At 33.0% G+C, this 16380-nt stretch overlaps 1 protein-coding gene across 3 annotated transcripts in view; it reads right to left on the bottom strand.

Moving 5' to 3' along the window:
- Positions 1 to 16380, bottom strand: part of LUZP2 (leucine zipper protein 2) — a 391941-nt gene that overhangs the window by 210008 nt on the left and 165553 nt on the right. The gene's annotated exons all lie outside the window — the stretch shown is intronic.

Here is a 16380-nt window from a genome sequence, read left to right as displayed (position 1 = left end):
GTATTGGAGAAAATAAAATATCTAAGAAAATCAGTCAATAAATATGGTTAAATTTGAAAAGACTTGTTAACAATTACCATGAAAGACTTGTTTCTCTAAGTACCATACATATATATATATCTGTGTGTGTGTATATATATATATATATGTATATATATATATGTATATACATATATATATACACATATTTATATATGTGTTCACTCATCCCTCCTCTATAACAGTATATAATATATATACATATTTTTCCATTTTTCTCATTTGATCTTTGCAAGAAGGTAAGACAGGTATTGTACTTCTCTTTTTGCAAATGTAAAAGAAATGGGCTCAGAGAGATTTTTACTACTACCCTAAAATCCTATTCAAGGAATGATCAAGTGTGTGTGTGTGTGTGTGTACGTGTGCGCACGTGTGTGTGTGTTTATGTATGTTATGGTGTGACTGTTGTAGGGGGGTGAATGTAGACAAGGAAACAGATAATTGCCAGTATAGCGTAGAATTGTAACTGACAGAGAAAGGTTAAAATGATTAATTGGAATAAGCATATAGGAAAGTCGCTAATCCAGGAAAAATTTCCTGGAGAAAGTAACATAAAATATATATAAGGGGCTCTTTGAAAGATAAGTAGAAATTAGCTATATCAAAGGGGAAAGCATATGTAAATATCAGGCAGTTTATAGTTTTAATTGGGCAGCGAGGGTTTGCTTTTGAAATGAAAATGTGGAAAGCATAAATAAAATTATGTAAGATTTTTAAGTGATGGTAAGAGTCTGTGTATTGTTTTGAAAACAAGGGGAGGTAATTGAAGGTTTTAAACAGGGAGTGACTTGTATGATTTACGTCTTGAAAATATTTTCCTACCTAAAAACTGGGGACTGAATTGGAAGAGGGTAAAATCTGGAAAAAAGGGAGGCTATTAAGGAAGTTAACCAGGCAATAATCCAGGGAAAATATTGAGGCTGCATAAATTAGATTAGACGCAGAGAAGACAAGGAAGCTTGAATTGATTTCAGCAAAACATGCAAAATTGAATCAATGATATATAATTTTAAAAATATTTTGTCTGTGTGTTATGAGCATTAGTTATTTAATGTTGCCGTGTTTCTGGCTTAGACGACTGTTGGACACAGCCTTTTCCTGAGAAAGAAGACATAGGATGAACTGTTTTTTTTAATGAAAGTTGGCAAGTTTAAAATTGAAACTTGCAGGAAAATGACTTAAACTCTCTCATCTTTACTTTATCTGTAAAATGCAATACTAACACTGACCTCGCCAAGATTGTTGTGTTAAATGGAGCAACTTATACAAAGCTTTGAACCCATAGTAGATAATTAATTTTAAAAATATGTAAAAATTTTATTACTGATAAATCTGATAAATTTTCAGTCTTTTTACAGAATTATAAAGAAACTGGGTCGACCAATGGCCTTAGTGATGATTAATAAATGTGTATCATCTACAATAGTTTTCTATTACAATTCTTTGCTTTTTCTCATTTTTTAAATGTAGTTCTCTAGCACTCTTCACATTCTTCTTGTTTGAGGAAAATTGGAATGCCCCACTGCTATGTGCCTTAATATTTCTCCCTGGCCTTGAGATTTTCACTAATGAACAGTAATCAGCTAGTAATCAGACAGTTATTGATGCCTCAGATTCTCTTTCAGTCTCACAAGCAAAGTCAAATAATGAATGGTAAGGTTCGTTTTCATCTAATTTTACTTATACAACTTTACTTCATGCCCCATTTTGTTTCTCCTGAATATGACAATAGACACATCTCCAAAATTATCTTAAGTAACCATAATATACCACAATGTTAGATAACATGCATTGACATTGCATTACATGCAAGATGGTGTTATATATATTTACTCACTAATCTTCAAACAACTCTACAAGATCAGTACTAGTGCTGACCCCATTCTGCAGTGGAAAAAATTGAGTACCAGGAATAGTAACTTCCAAGAACATATTTCTATATCAGTCACCCTCCAGAGTCCAGTGTCTTAGCCATTACACTGTAAGAACAAACTGACTTGGCTAGGAGTTTATCACAATTAAATGTTCACTGTACCCATCACAGAACTTATTTTGTGTTACTTCTTCCTTCACTGTTACATATATAAGTTTTGGATTTATTTGCCATTTATTATTTTTATTAAATAAAATTATAAATAGCATTTCCTTTTTTATTATTTATAATTATCTTTTAATTCTATTATCATATTTGGCCTTCAAGTAACCTCATGAGGAAAGAAGAATGAATTTAAATCCCTCTATTTTCTGGTAAATACACTGAGGATATAATTTACCAAGATAATATAGCCATGTGTGCTAATTAATAGCATCACTCTAAATGCAATCATTTAAGGTCCTTATAAAAAGGGAAACCAGGTTGTTCTGTAGAAGTAAACTTAGTGGAAGCATTGGTTAGTGTTTTATCAGATTTTCTTGTATTCACAAATTAGTGCATATTCATCTTTCAATACATGTTATTATTTTCCCATAACATACATTTCATATATATATATAATCCTCATATAGTCATATTCTGCAACTAGCCTGTACATCTTGGAGCTCTTTTCATGTCTATACATAGTAAAATCCAATATGTATGTACTTTCATATATATTACTCCTAAACACTTAGGGTGTTTTCAATTTCTCTTTCTCTCTTAATCCATATATGTGGATACAAAGACATTTTCCTGAATATTTCCTAGAAGTGGAAATATTTCACTCCAAACTTAACATGTTAATTTTGAAAGATGTTAGTTGCCTTCCTATAAGCTATTCTAGTCTATTCTTCTATCATCAGTATATTCTGATATTCTTCTCAACAGATTTGTCTGAACTGGAAATCGTCTCCCTCTTTTATTTTGTATTTGTTAATGGTATGAGTGGAAAATGATACCTTCTTTCTGATGTAATTTCCAAGCACTTTATTAGAATGATTAATTCTGTTTTCATAACTTTAATCATTACTTATATTTCTTCCTTTATGAATTAACTGCATATGATGCCCTTTCACCCATTTATATTTTGAGTTAATTTTTTATTAGTTCGCTTGGGGCTTCTGTAACAAGGTAATCACAGAATAGGTGGCTCAAAAAATAGAAATTTTTTGACTTACAATTCTAGAGACTAGAAATACAAAATGAAGTTGCTGATAGAGTTGATTCTTTAAGAGGACTGTGGGGGAAGGATCTGTCCTGGCTCGCAGATGTCCCCATGTCTCCTTATATTGTCTTCTATGTGTGACTTTGTGACTAGGTTCCCCTTTTTATAAGGACACCAGTTGTATTGGTTTACAGCCCACTCTAATGACCTCATTTTAACTTAATGGCTTCTATAAACACCCATCTCCAAATGTTATATCTAAGGTACTGTAGATTAGGAATTCAATATAAGAATTTGGCAGGGAGGGGGGGAACAATTCAACTCATAACAATTATTTAATCTATTGATTTATAGAAGCTCCTGTCCAGTATAGTTTTTAATTCATTATAGTTATATAGAAAATATTTTCCAAATCTGTTATTGATATTTGATTTTACCAACCCTCCAATTTCTTCCAAATAGTTGAGAGAGAGAGTGATCTTCCCTTTATGGCATTTGCATTGATCTTGCACAGGTGGATCTTCTCCACACCAGTACGTTCTTCAAAAGTTTCCGTATGTTTATGAAAATATATTAGTTGTTAATTGTTACGAAGCTACCAAATTAATTTTGAAATATATTTTATACATTAGTAAAAGGTAGAAATATGATTTAAATAAAGATAGCCTGTTATCAGGTGATACCATTTTTCTCAGGCCATATTTTTAATGAAAAATTTATTGAGTTAAAACACTCATGCAGAAATAAATGCACAGTTCCAAGGGCACCCCTCATGAACTATCACAAAGTAAATATAGAAGAAATTTTACAAACAGAAAATGCACCTTAGAAGCTTTTCTTTGACCTCACCCATTTATTACCTTATTCTCTTCCCCAAATATGACCAATATTCTCACTTTTATTACTTTATTATCTTTTGCCTTTGTTTTAATTTATACAAATAGAATCACTGAATATGTTTTCTTTTGTGTTTAATTTGTTTTACACAACATGACATTTGTTAAAATCTTCCATATTATATAGAGAAGTAGTTTGTTAATTATTATTGCTGCTTAATATAAAAGAGAATAATTATACTGCAATGTATCTAGTGTTGATAGAGGTGTTTTTTTCGAGTTGTTGATTGTTATGAAAATGCTTCTATGAATATTTCATATGCCTTTTAGTTAACCTATAAATACATGTGTGCTGGGTATATATGTCTAAGAATGGAATTGCTCCAATATAGGGCATACCTTTGTTCAACTTTAGTAAATACTCCCAAACAATTTTCCAAGGTTTAGAGTAAGAGATGTGGAGAATTCCAATTGTTTCATATTCTTATCAACACTAGTATTTTTTTTTTACTTCTCAGTCACCCTAGTAGTTGTGTAATAGTTTCTCATTATAGCTATAATTTGCATTTTATTGGTGATTCATAAAGTGAGCACTTTAGAAAAGATATTTACATATTACCTTTTGTAAAACGCCTATTCATATCTCTTGCTTTTTTTTTTATTGGTTTGCTCATTGCTAATTATTGATTAGGCAGTATTTATATCACTTGCCATGCTGTAATAGAAATCCTCACACCATTCACCTGGTCATGTGACACTCCAATGGAATGTTAGTGGACATGACACATCAAAGATTTTAAATGCTGTTTGCCTCCTTTTGCTTAGCGTCTTGTTCTACGTGAATAAATTCCCGCAGATAACTACTGCAACTTCAGGCTGCTTCAGAAAGAAAATATGTAGAACAAATCTAAATTTGATTCATACGATGAAGCAGAAACACCCAAAAGACTCTTTAACCTGAGTTTGAGAAAACTGCATTTGTTATTGTAAGCCATTAGATTTTGGAGTAATCTGTAATGTAGAAGTATCACAGCAAAAACTTGTCTCATAAATGCATTTGTTATAATTATTACATACATTGTTTTATATTATTAATGTGCTAAATTATATTGATTCATCTCACATGTATGATTAATAATTATATTAAATCAATCTCTCATTGAAATCAATCTTTTTGTTTATTATATATAATTCTGTTACATTCAGTTTGCTAATACTTTGTTTAGAATTTTTACATTTATTCTCACAGGAGAAATTCATTTCTAAATGTCCTCTCTCATCATAGCTTAGTAAAGTTTGGTATCTAGATTATGCTTAGCCCATGAGACAAATTTGGAAGTATTCCATCCTTTCTTACTTTCTGGAAAGTTTGTGTAAGCTTGGTAATATTTCTTCCGTGAATGAATAGAACTGACACATAAAGTATCTTGTCTGTAGTTTCCTTTGCAGGCAGGTATTATTTACATATTCAATGCTTTGATATATAACTATTCAGATATCCTAATTGTCTCTAACTTTACTAATAATTGTCAATATTAGTAAAACGCTATTTTAGAAATGTTTCCATTTCATTGTCATTCATTTAATTTATGATTCTGAGTCTTAGCAATTTTGTCTGAGCTCAGCTGGGCAGTTCTACTTTTTCACGGGGCTTACGCTTGTTTCTGTAATCATTTCCTGGTCAACTAAATGGCTCTGCTTCTGCCTCTGTCAGTTAGTCAGTGAAGGTAACTGGCTCACATGTCTCTCTTCATCCAGCAAACTAGCCTGGGTTTATTTGTATTCCAGTTGATTAGGGTTCTAAGAGATTGTGCAGAATTAAAGGAATATTTTTCAGTTTTATGCTTGAAATTAGCATGGCATCATGTCTGCCAAAGTGTACTGGTCACAAAACAAGTCACAATTATAGGCCAGATTGAAGAGGTAGAGAAATACACTTTGCTTCTTGATGGAAAAAGCTTAAAAGTCATATTGTAAATGAACAATATATAAGAAGAAGAATTATGGCCATATTTGCAAACAATGTGTTACATAGCTCCAATTGCTGGATTAACTTACTGCACTTCATGTCTCAGAGATTGTCTCTTTGAGTGCATGCCACCTTGTGCCTTGGTGGTTCTCCAATCGCCTTCAAAGGGATTTTTTTTTTTTTTGAGATTTTTTTTTCTTTCAGTTTTTCCATTGGTTTGTTTGGCAACAAATGTGTCCAATTTCACTAAAGATGGGCATTTGGGGGCCATTATTTAGTTATTTAGTTCTCAGAGACAACCAATTACTCAATTAAATTCCATTTCTCCTCCAACTCTGAGTATTTAAACACTTTTATTTGCAACAACCCATTCTTATTGTCCTAGTTCAAGCTCTCATTATTTAAATATTTGTAGCACTATATTAATTGTTAAAAAAAATTTGCTTATCCAATTCATTTAGTGCACTGCTTTCAAATTAGACTTTATAAACTTAAAGTTCTATTTGGATCAACTTATAGTTCATAATATCAGTGGCTCTTTTGACTACATCAAAGTCAAGGGGTCTGCCCTCTGGCTTGAAACTATCTTCATTCTCCTTCAGCTTCCTATGTTCAAGTTTTACTTCTTTCCTCTAATGTGTCTTGTGCTTGGTTAATTATCAACCAAAGAGAGCTTCTTGAAAATATTTAAATGTTTTTATCTATTATCATTTATATGAATTAACAGAAACTGAAATGAAAATAAATCCTCTAAGTAATCATACATTAAATTCTTTCTAAAAGCTGAGACCTTCAAAAACCATCAAACTCTACAAAGTCTTACCAATTTTGATTTCATGACACAAAACCTCCATAAACATCAAATCAGTCTCCTCAAAATCCATCCTTCTGTTAAGGTTTTCTCTATTCTCTACCTCTCTTCAAAGCTTTATATTGTATTGATAAAATATTATTTATGCATGTCTTACCACAAAAATTGAAATCTTTGACTGCATGAATATTGTCTAGTACTACTTTTGTCTAGCACAGAAGTTTGTTCTGACAATGCTGAATTGTACCTGAGCCCTGTGCTCCTGGAAACTATCGACAGTTAACAAATAATCCTCAAACTTTTAAGTTCTGAAAAATGCATTACTCCAAGAACAATTCTTCCCATTTGACTTAAATAAGACTTGCAGATCAGCCCCCTTGACAAAGACTGGCACAGACTCACCAAATTCCTATTCTTTGTCTCACAAATGATTAGCTGAATTGTTTGTTTCTACTTACCAACCTGGACAAAATTACTGAAAACTTCATTTGACCACATTATTGTCAGGCGTCTCTCTTTCCCCCAGGCCCTTGAAAGTTGCCCTACCTTAGGCTTAAACTAAAATTGAGAGCTGAAGCAAGTACTGAAACATGGAGCACCACATTCCTCTCCCCAGCCTTAAAAATTCCTTCTGAGAATTAGCCAATGGTAAAGAAACATTTCTTGTTCACTTGTTCAATCATACCACCTGCTGCCCCCACTTCTCCACACCTACTTCCGTCTACTCTTGTGTCATTTTTCTCTGTAAAAGAAAGCCTTTTTTTTTTTTTTTTTTTGCCTTCACTCTAAGGTACTTAAAGATTTAATGGTTAAAGCATTCTTATTACAATAGATTTTTGAATAAGTGATTTCCTTAAGTCCAGATCGTTTTTACTTAATAGCACATTGTGAAGTGACTAATAAATGTAGGTTGGCTGACTAAACTCTCATTTCTAGCTTTTGCTTGAATTCTTACATCAGCCTGGAGTGTCTTTACCTATGCTCTTTGTCAATCTAGATAGAAAAATTACCTCATCTCACTTCCTCCATGAAATTTCCTTCTTTTCTGAATTTGCATGTCATACATTCTGTCCACTTCTTCATTTGATAATTAATTATTAAAATTAGCATATTTTAAAGCATGAGTGTAGAACAGCCTTTATAGAATGAATGCTTGGAAACATATACTCCTTCCCCTTCTTTTTCTAATAATTTTTATGTAATTTTATCTTTAAATTGTCCTTGATTAGGCCAGTAGAAGCCTCTACAAACTGACTCTTGTATCCTGTGATGTGTCCCCATCATTCTTGGAACCCTTCCTTTGATGTCCTGCTCTAACTAACATTTCTTGGTATTTATTCCAAATGCAGATGCAATACAACCAATGATGTTTATTGTGGAGTAGACTTTTAATATTTCAACTTTATTTTCATTGTGTGTTTTTTTTAATTTTTGTTTTACATTTAAAAATTATACAAGAGTGTGTCGAATGCTTCCAAATATAAACCTCGTGAAATTCAAAGCCCTAGAGTAGTGCGGTGAGATCTCAGGTTTGCTTTTTCCAAAGAAATAGAACAACGGAAAGAGCAGAAATACAAACTTCTATTTAACCTGTTTGCAGCTTTTCTGCCTATATCTAAAAAAAATCATTCATTATAGCAGCCATAACTATAGTTTCATGTTATTTATTCTTATAAACAACACCTAATAGTATGGACAAGTTTATGTCAGACATGCGGCAGACATTTTACATAGGTCATTAATAATCATAATCATTCAAACATATAAGTGACATTATATCTATTTTACAAGCAAGAAAACAGACATTCAGAGTAATTTCTTTAAGATCAGACAGATAGTAAATGATCTAGGTAGTCTTTAACCTTGGATATCTTTGATAACAAAATATCGCATTATCTGGTCTTTCTGTAATAAATAAACCCAGTTAAGTATTTTCTTGGTTCCTCTTGAATGTAGGAAACTTTGAAAAAATTATAAACATTATAAATACATTATCCCTAAGCCAGTAGCTTGCAATATACAGGTGAAATACAAAAGACATGGAAACAATAACATATGGCAAAATATGGTAGGAGTAAGGTATTAGGAAACATCAAATTCATGTTAAACAATCATGGAAAATTTCATAGAAAAAAAAAGATATTTGTGTTGGGCCTTGAATGATGCCTAGAATTATTAAAAGCAAAAAAGGAAAAAAAATGATATTCTAAGCAGAGTGAACAATATAAGTAATGACAATGCATTTGAGAAAGTGCTAAATGGATATGTCACAAATCAGCAAGCAATATAGTCCTAATTGCATATAGGGCATTCATTTGGGCTACTGGGTAAAACCTGAAGAAATTGGTAAGATTTAAATTATCACAAATCTTAAATGCCATGCTCAGGAGTTTTAAATGATTTCTATGGAAAATTTACTGCTCTGTGAATTACCAAGAAAGATATATTTAGGAATATGTATAGTCAGACTTCCAAATGAAAAACATATCAGAAAGAAGAAAGATTTGAATTATCCTCCCCCCACTTGTCAAAGCTATTCCAAAGTGTTGATTCTTATTTATCATAGGCAAGAAGATTGAATAAGAGTAATTTTTAATTGGCTTGGCCAGGGCACTGAATTGGTGATAATCAGGAGTTGTATGCTGGGAACAATGCAATGTCTATCTGCTGAAAATTCAAGAGAACTGTAAGGTTCCTCTGAATTTTGGCACGAAGACCATGGATTATTTTGTTAAGAGGCATCTGTGTTGTTAAAGCTGTTTTTTTCTTTTTCTTTGTATCAGACCCAATAGTCAACATAACCACCAGAATATTTGCATAGCATTTTTCTTTCAAGGTCTGCCAATGCAAACTAAGAGAATAATCCAAACCCCACTGCAGATATGTGGCAGAACTGGTTCTGTGCTCCTATGTAAAGATGTCTAGAAAAGTATCTTTTGGGGAAGGAAGGTCTCTCATACTAATATCGTCAAAGTTTGAAGTACGGCTAGCCTTTGGGCAAGATTATCTTAAAATAAAAATATACGACTCTTTTCCCACCAATCCTATAGCTGGGGATCTATTCATGGAAATAAAAGTTCCAGCCATTGAGAAAGTAAATTAAAAGAAGCATTAATTATAAGTATCTGGATATAAAATAAGAGATCTGAATAATGTTACACACATTGACAAAGACTCTCCTTGACCAAACTTTAGGCAGGTTCCTCTAAACCCTCTTCTCAACTAGGCTTCAAGCTTGGCATCTATCCTTCTCAGGCCTGCATCAGCCAGCTGTAGTAAGAATCTTGCTAAGTAAGTTTAGCCAGAACCCCTACACTCGATACCTGATTATCTTTGATATTGGATCAAATTCTCATCCTTCACCAGTCCTCAGGTGATACCCCACCTTTTTGACCTGCTATGCTCAAGAATCTTGTCAAATTGGGTTGTCCAGAATTCTCTCTTATCCCAGATGTTTTCTCTTAGTAATTTTATATCCACTGACCCCCCCACCAACCTTGGTCCTTGGCTATTAATTTCCACTTGTCCATGCTATATTCAGAATCATCCCAGTTCTATACTCAAAACTCCTTTTTCCAAAATATTTTCTGTAAAATCTATTTTTAATGCTTTAACTATTATCCAGCTCTTGTTTTCTTTGACAACATGATATGGTATATTATTCTAAGATTAAATTTACATCAATTAGAGCTATAGCAGATAATCCAGAAGGATTTTTAGGAAGTATTTTTGAGTAATAAGAGAATCAAGAGTGTAGTGCATTTATATAACACTAACCATAACGAATAATGCCCTATGAATGTACAAATATGTGTTTGTGTCTATGTATGTGTGCCTCTGTATGATTATATCAGTAAGGGCAGAAATTTGAAACAGAATAGGTTAACAGAGAGAAGAGGAAAGTTGCTGATAGAGGGAATGTATGAGAAGGGCAAGAAAACCGGGGAAAAAAATAGACTGTACTGCTCTATATTAAGTGTGTGTACAAAGAACTCAAGTTAAAAGTTATAGATAAGAAATAAAAAAGAGTTCCCTGGATTTTTTCAAATAAAGACACCCAAGTACACATATGTTGACTTAAATATCTCCATCACCACAATCACCCCTCACAGCAATGCCGTCACTGTAGGAATTCCCTAATATCTGTACTTACAAAAGATATCCCTATTAGAGCAATACTCCAAATTAAAACCTTGAGATACATAAAAAAATATATAAAAAGTAGAGAAGTATCACTGTCATGAGGCATGTTATAGCATACCCATTAAATATGAAATTCGAAAATAAAAATTTGAGTTCCAGTTTTTGTCACTAACTGGCTAGTCTAATATTGAGAAAATTACTGTAACTCTCTAGGCCTCTGTTTCCACATCTGTGAAATTATAGATTAAATTTCACAAATTAATAAAATTTATGAAAATAGCATTAGTTTTGTAGTGTAAGGGCAAATAGAAGTTGAAAATAAGAGGATTAATTTCTCTTGAAAGTAAGAGAAAAGACTCTCTCCCTATTTCTCAGAGCATTTAATTTAGAAAACTTTAAAGTTCTTTCTCTGTCTCTTGAAATATATGCAAATGTTCTTAAAAGGTAAATGAGCCACTTGTCAGCTTTGAGACCCAAGAATATCTTTCTCAATTCACCTGGGAACCATCTCAAAAGTTAGGATAGGAGCCTAACTGTAGCAAGCACCTCCCTTCAAATTACAAAACTACCTCTTGTCATAAAGATATAAGACAATTTTTACTTTTCTTTGGATAAAGCCAATTAGCTTATGCAAATAGATACTCCAATTAACAAATGAATTTAGGATGAACTATGTGCGCTGGTACAGTTGAGACCTCTTACTTCAGAACAAATTATTTATATTGAGAAAATGTCTGTAATAGATTGCATCTGCTTGGCTATCCTAAAGGACGAGATTTTTTTCTGTCTTTGCAAACTCAGCAAATTGATCATGATGCCTATCACATTCTGTCTTAAGGCTTATTCGATCAAAAGATTGTTTTATTTCTCTACTGTCTTTGCAGAGATGCTTTCTGGGTGTAGAGATTTTATATTTGATTATATTTTCCTAAAAATGGTCACTGAACTACTTTTAAAATAGAAAAGAGACAGTGAGAGAGAGACTTTAATAATAATTATGCCTCCCATTTATTTATAATGTGAGTGTACGCCTTGGAGTCTGAGACGAGAAGCATTACTATGTCTCTTATAATGTAGGCATTATGCTATGCTGGATTTTTAAAAATTAAATTTATTGGGATAACATTGGTTAATAGCACAATATAAATTTCAGGTGTACAACTTTATAATACATCATCTGTACACTCGATTGTGTGCTCACCACCTGAAGTCACCATATATTTGATCCCCTTTATGCTCCTCATCCTTCTCCACCCTGGATGTGATTTTCTTTAAAGAAACAAACTCTCCTTTTCAGTGACAACATAGTCCTAAATACTAGACACTGAGTTATCTAATGTTCCACCAAAGAAATAGCAATCTTTTCCAATGCTGAAATAAAAGAAAAAAACACATCTCCTTTGGACTAATTGATAGAGGCATACTATTCTGTCTAGAATATTCAGGAAAATGTAGAACTAATTTTGCCTTACACCCTGGTTTTAGAATTTAAATGTTTATCTCCACTATGATAGCTCCCAAGCTGTCATCCTTAAACTTTGCTGGGTTATCAACCTCTTTGATATTCACATGAAAATATGAATACTCTCCCTAGGAAAATTTCCACACACTTACAAAATGACAAAATTTTATATATCAATCACATATTTCACAGGGCACTCAAACAACATACAGGAAATGAACAACGATGCCTGTGCAGAGGTTTGTTCACAAGCTGTAGTCTCCTTGCAAAAAACTCCTGCTCTAGAAGTAGGGGGACATTTGGAATCTTTAGTCACTTTGTTTTTTCAAAATCATTTTCAGATATAACTGTTGGAGGCAGTGATAACTTAAGCTTAAGAGGGGCAAGAATGTTTACAAATATTTGGTCACTGGTAGGTTCAGAAAGGTTCTCATCTCTGCAGAGAGTCTAGAAGTGTGTGATGTGCAGGAAGAGTATATCCAAGGAGAAGAGATACTGTTCTCATTCTGTCCTAGACTGTGTGAATGGTCACACAGTTGAGAGGTCTCCCCACCTGCCACTTCCACTGGAATGGAATGAATGTTGTTTAACAACTGTGGTGGAAGAAGTTAACTTTCTAACCAGTCGGGAAGAAATATATATGCATTAATATATATAAATATACATATCACATCATATAATCACATATCACTAGATGTTTAAGCATAGTTACAATTCTAGCTAGTCCGTATGAACTTAAAGGGTATGGAGCTATTTTATTTGATCACTCCCTCCCCACCCCTGCCAATAAATATTAGCATTACTTCTACATTCAAGCTGATTAAGCATGCTTTTTGTGTTTTCTTATATATTTTTTAAACCAGTTTAAAATTAGAAAATATGAGCTGTGTCTGAAAATCAGAAATGGCTAAAACATAGTTCCTACCTTCATGGAGATTAAAATATGATAGGCACAAATATTCAACTGCGATGTGATACATTTATGCTAAAGACATTTACTAAGTTCAGTGGTGACCAGAGGGTGTGATGTACTCTTAATGGATAATTCAAGTAGTTGAAATCTTCTGTGATTAAGGAAATCCACACCAGAAAAAAGATGGCTAGGCTACTTTCAAAAAGCAGCAGAAAATTTCAGAAGAGCTTGCTATACTATCGACGTGGAATGTGAGACCATTAATCACAGAGAAAAATAGCCCTGCCAATACATGATCTAGGTGTTAAGTTTTTATTAACTTCATGTATCTATACAGAAATACATTTCACTAAGAGTACAAGAATCCATAGCTTTGCATTTTGTTTGATGCATGAATCTTCTGCGTAGTATTTCTGACTGATGAGTTATATTGATTTTGCAAGCCTCTTAGTCTGAGTAGTTTCAGATCCTGTCATTCTGCAAATTGCATGTAGTCCGATAATCTAAAGCTGGAGGGTTGGGGAGGAAGTTATGAGGCCCACATGAATTTCTGATTCAACAAAGGAAAAACTCCAAAGGCACTTTAAAATAATAAAATCATCACCTTTTACTTAATCTTTTCCTTTCAGGACTTCACAGTGGTTCAGATATCTCACCCCACTAATTTTCACTCTCACTCTAGAAGACACTGGCAGAGAGGCCCATGGAAATGTTAAATGGGTGTGATCCCAGCAAATGATAATTACAGTTAACTTGAGGACAAAGGAAAATCCTCTCCACCAGAGGAGTGAATTTCTCTTACTTCTCAAGGTGGGAACACATAACTAGGGGACTGGATCCTGGCTTCTGTTTACTTTAACTTCCCATGCTCTAGGGATCTGATAAACCAGCAGCTGAGAGAGGCAGACACTACAGCGGCTAGTTAATCCACAAGCTCCGCTCCATATACTCATTGCTGGTGAACAGCAAGAACCACTAAGTACTCCCCTCAGTTCCTAGTCCATCCATTCTGACTGCTTTTGTGGCCTACAAATACACATACTGCTATACTTGCAAAAAGAATAAAGGTGCACTGGAAGGCTGTGTTCATTCCCATTTACGAGTAATCAGCTCTACCAAATATTTATGATTTAGCAAGAACACATTAACAAAGGAGGCTTATATCTAGAAAGAGTTTTCCTAATGATTACTGGAAATTCGAAATAAAATTCTTGAATCATAACTTGAGATAAAGCATAATTTTGTATTAAATATGATTAGGTGTGTGAGAATTAAAACATGTAGATGCAGTTTTAAAAAGTATGTTACATTTTTTTCCATTTCCTGAATACTTTGCACTCGTTTATAACTGTGTCTTTGCATGTGTATTCTCTTCTCCCGCTATAATGTTTTGATGCATTCTAACCAGATAAACTCTTCTTTTATACTTGCAGAACATGCTAGATGTAGTTGTAGGTGTAGATGTGGCCATTTACTTCTTTCTTCTCTTACTAGCAGAACCTGACCGCTCTCCCTCTTTGTCTATGTGCAAATGCCACATATACAATTTCTCAGCCTCCACTGCAACAAGACATATCCATATCATGAGAGAGATCAAGACAATGAGAGATAAGAAGAAGTCTTCTGGGACTTTAGAAATTTTTTTCCTATTACAAATAAAGATAAAAGAGATAACATTTTGCTGTCTTGACAATCTTTTGCTTTCCTTTCCCCTTCCTACTTCTAGAGATGTGACAATCAGTTTGGAAATATGTTGCACCATTCCCAAAGCTATATGAGAAATCAGCTTGCTGAAGACGGGTAATTTAAAGTATAAAACCAGTGTTGGTATTTAATGACATATTTGGGCTACAGTATCAGCTCCAGAAGCTCTAAAATGCCGAGTTTTTATTATGCCATGTTATTAAATAATTTTATTTGTAAGTCTCTGTCAAGTTTTCAGTTAATTACATCTGAATTCATCCTAATTATTACAAAGAACATCACTAGAGCAGTGCCATTCGTTATGTGTTCTGAATTCCAGAAATATCATCATTGTCTGGGAATTTGATAGAAATGTGAATTATTGAATTCCATTCAGTTTGTGAATCAGAATTTCTTGTGGGGTAAAACCCAGAAATATGTTTTAACAAGCTTTCCAGGTGATTCTTACAGGCTTTTAAGAAGGAGCAGCATTACAGGCAGTCAAGAATTAACATTGCTTTTTAACAACTGCTTTAAGTAAATCTCACGTACTATCTCATGTCAGTATTCCTGAGTACCTGATATGTAACAAGCTTTGTATTAGGCTAGTAACATTTTGAAAGATGATATGCACAAAGGTGTGATATAAGGCAGAGATTTTTTAATAAATGCAATGATCATTTTACTATTTCTGTTCTGTCACTATTTACTATTTACTGTTCTGTCACTTCCGTCTACCCTCATCAATTCTACGTGCTTGATGACAATTTCTCCTCCTTTTTTTATCCTCCTATTGTTACTAGATTTCTAAGACACTCATCTGGTCATGCTGCTTCTTAAAGAAACATACTTTTGCCATTTTGGACCATTCAAAACTTGTTTCCAAACTTTTTTTCAGGCTTGTCTACTCTCATTGTTTTCTAATAACATGCTTTTAACCCAAAAATTAACATGCTATAGAGTTTATTCTATTACTATGAAAACATGCACTTTTAGCTCTTTATCTCTTTGCTATTTTATTTTGATTCTGAAATGTTCTTGACTTCTTAAGTTTCTGTATAAATGTCAGCTCCTTGTAAAGTATCACTGACCACTTCCCAACTCAGGTAAAACTAATTTATTGTTATTATTCCCTGTTCCCATACAATATTGTGTATATCTCTCCATTATAGTACCTATCACATTGCAGCATAATAATCTTTGCAGAGTTGATTTCTTATTATAAATATGATGCATACTTATATTAGAGAATGTATCATCTCCATAAAATTTGAAAAGGAATCATAAATATCATCTATGAGTTGCTTCATTCATATATAAATACAATTAGCCAATTTTTTAATAATCAATTTTCTATCATAAATTCAATAAAAGTAGTAAATTCTCATGGTATTTTATCATATATAAAACAACAAAATTAGAAATTATAATAAATACTAGTGTT

Source organism: Pteropus alecto, unplaced genomic scaffold, assembly GCF_000325575.1.
Source record: "Pteropus alecto unplaced genomic scaffold, ASM32557v1 scaffold71, whole genome shotgun sequence".
Taxonomy (NCBI): domain Eukaryota; kingdom Metazoa; phylum Chordata; class Mammalia; order Chiroptera; family Pteropodidae; genus Pteropus; species Pteropus alecto.
Note: the sequence above shows the minus strand (reverse complement) of the source record. Positions and strands in the feature narration are given on the sequence as shown.